The 2,738-nt window shown below is 47.5% G+C and overlaps 1 long non-coding RNA gene across 1 annotated transcript in view; it reads right to left on the minus strand.

The window, feature by feature from the left end:
• The window catches only part of LOC121104699, a 3,141-nt gene extending 2,489 nt beyond the window's left edge, over positions 1–652 (minus strand). The window contains exon 1 of the long non-coding RNA XR_005837043.1: positions 271–652. This is a non-coding gene — a long non-coding RNA (uncharacterized LOC121104699). The remainder of the gene's footprint in view (positions 1–270) is intronic.
• Between the last annotated feature and the right edge of the window lie 2,086 nt (positions 653–2,738).

A 2,738-nucleotide genomic window follows, 5' to 3' on the forward strand; every position in this document is an offset into this window, starting at 1 on the left:
ACTCACTCTTTCCTCCAATATCCAGAAAAAAAAATACTCTGAGACCTGCCCATCCCCACAGGGGACTCAGCAAAGGAGAGAGACCAGCACCATCTCGCACCTCCCGCGGTCCCCATTTCTCTATCCCCTCCAGCCCCCTCCTCACTGATGCTGGGGCTACTTTCAGCTCTCCGCACCACTTAGCCCCTGGGACAAGGGGGTATATTTAGTTCTTTCAGTTTTACTTCCCATATTCTTCTGGTCTAACAGAATTACATCAAGCACACTCACGTGCAATACCAGCAAAGTAGTGAAAAGCACCAATCTTCACATCAGACTGTCCAGGTTCGGATCCCAGTTGTGCCTCCTACCAGCTGGGTGGTGTTAAGCAAGTCACTTAACTTCTCCATGTTTCAGTGTCCTCATTTGTAAAATGGAGATAACACCATTGGGATCATTGTGGAGATTAAATCACCCTGATACTTGTAAGGGGCTCAGAACCATGCCTGGTGCATAGAAAGCACGAGATAATGTTAATGTGTAACTGCCATAGCATCTAAAAAGTCTCTGACTTTGACCTAGTCAAGCTCTGTGTTGTTGGGGCCTGCGCCGGCCCTGACTCTGAGGGGCAACTGCTTTCATTTTCTTCCCCTAGAGAACTCCTGGGCCTCTCTGATATGTGTATGGCCCAGGTTGCAAGGGGGAAAGAGAATTCTTATTACTTAATTACAGAGAACACTTTCCACTTCCTTTATTTCTGCTTCCTCATTCTGATCTGAGCCAGGGAACCTTTTATACCTAAAGGCTCATCACCATGTTCTTCTAAACAAAAAATCAGTCCACTTCTCCCCACTCTCCCACCACAGGGATAATAAAGATAATAAAGAATATCCCTAACTGGCACATAATGTAGAAACAGCTGCGGGCCATAGTTGTTTAATAATACTTTTGCCTTTGTAGGGGAAGGAAAACTTTTCCTCTACCGTCTTAGGTTCTGAGATTCAGGACTGTGAATTAAGCTGACAAATGACAGAGTGACGGGAGAAAAGCACACACAGTTTACTCGATGTTAATATTGTTATGTGGCATGGGGAGCTTCCTAGAAAAGCAAGATTCCTGAAGATCTCCAAGAATGGTCGATTAGGGGGCTTAGATGCTATTATAACAAAGGGCGATCAATTGCAGCAAAGTAGTTGGACAAGGGAGAGGGCTTTGGGTTTCTGGGGGTGGCAGAGTGTGGGAGTGTGACTAGGAAACATATCGGGGAAACGAAGGCAAGATAAGGGCTATTTATAGAGCAGACTCATCTCAGTGTCAGCTCCCCATCTTAGGTAATTAGAGTGTTCTTTTCTTCCTGGTACCAGGAAGATATCGTTCACAGGGGAAATGTATGCCCTGCTTTTAGGCAAAGAGGGTACTACAGTGTGAATGAAGAAGAGGCACTTCTGCTGACTTTGGGGAAGTTTCCACGATGAGGGATCCTGAAGCATCTGAGCCACCCTCCGGGGAGGGTGGAGAGCAAAACGAGGAGAGAGAATGTGCCTCAGGTCACATATGAGTGGCTGCTGGGAATCCAGGTCAAGCTCCTGATTTTGAGGATTAAGGCTGGAGAAAGGGAGGTTCATGAGGAGCACGGTCCTATAATCCAAGCGGTGGTGGTGAGGGCCTGGGCGGGGCAATTGTGCGTCTGTGTGTAGGTGGGGTTGGCACAGGAGGGAAAAGAGGCAATTGCAAGAGGGTCTTAAAAGTAAACATAATGCTTGACTTGAGATTGGATGTGAACCAGGGGGATAAGTTTAAAAAAGAAGTTCGACTTTCAGAATTCATGAAAACGAGAGGATTTTAGAGCTAGAAGGGCTCCCTCGCCACGCCCTGCACGCACACGCGCACATTTTATAGGTGAGAAGTTGGACCCAACGGCTTGCCTAGAGCAGCACATCATGGTAATTCCAGGTGTCAGGGTCAGAAGTTAGACCTCTGGGGGCGCCTGGGTGGCGCAGTTGTTAGGCATCTGCGTTCGGCTCAGGGCGTGATCCCGGGGTCCTGGGATTGAGCCCCATATCAGGCTCCTCTGCTGGGAGCCTGCTTCTTCCTCTCCCACTCCCCCTGCTTGTGTTCCCTCTCTCGCTGGCTGTCTCTCTATGTCAAATTAATAAATAAAATCTTAAAAAAAAAAAAAAAGAAGTTAGACCTCTGGATCCTCGAGCTGGATTCCCAATTTTTCCCCTGTTCCTTCCTTTCAAACAAGAGGTCAATGCCAACCCTGGGTTTCAGCACTGGCCACTCAGATAAACAGGAGGGCTTTTGTATTCCTGACCCATCTTGGCCGCCAGGACACCAGTTTTCGGAAGACAAACCAAACTGTTACATCAGGCTTCCCAACCTCAGCACAATTGACACCTTGAATCTGAAAATTCCTTGTTGTGGGTGACTGCCCTGGTACTGTGGGACCTTGCCATTAGATGCCACAGGCCTCTTCACCCCTTCTCCCCACCCCCAGTCATGGGAATTAAAATGTTAATAGACTTTGCTGAATGTCCTTGGCAGGAGTGGGGGTGGGGGGAGGCACAACATCGCTCTTGGTTGAGAACCAATGCCTTGTATCGATGTGCTTACAGTGAGTTCCAGCCCTGCATGGGCCCCAAACCACAAAAGCTTAAATGTTGAAGCTTTTAGATCATTCACTGAGGATGAAATGGTTTGTATTTACCAAATAATTGTTAGACAGGTGATTTGTTTATTCATTCCACAAATACGCA

This window comes from Ursus maritimus, unplaced genomic scaffold, assembly GCF_017311325.1.
Source record: "Ursus maritimus isolate PB19 unplaced genomic scaffold, ASM1731132v1 scaffold_23, whole genome shotgun sequence".
NCBI classification, from domain to species: domain Eukaryota; kingdom Metazoa; phylum Chordata; class Mammalia; order Carnivora; family Ursidae; genus Ursus; species Ursus maritimus.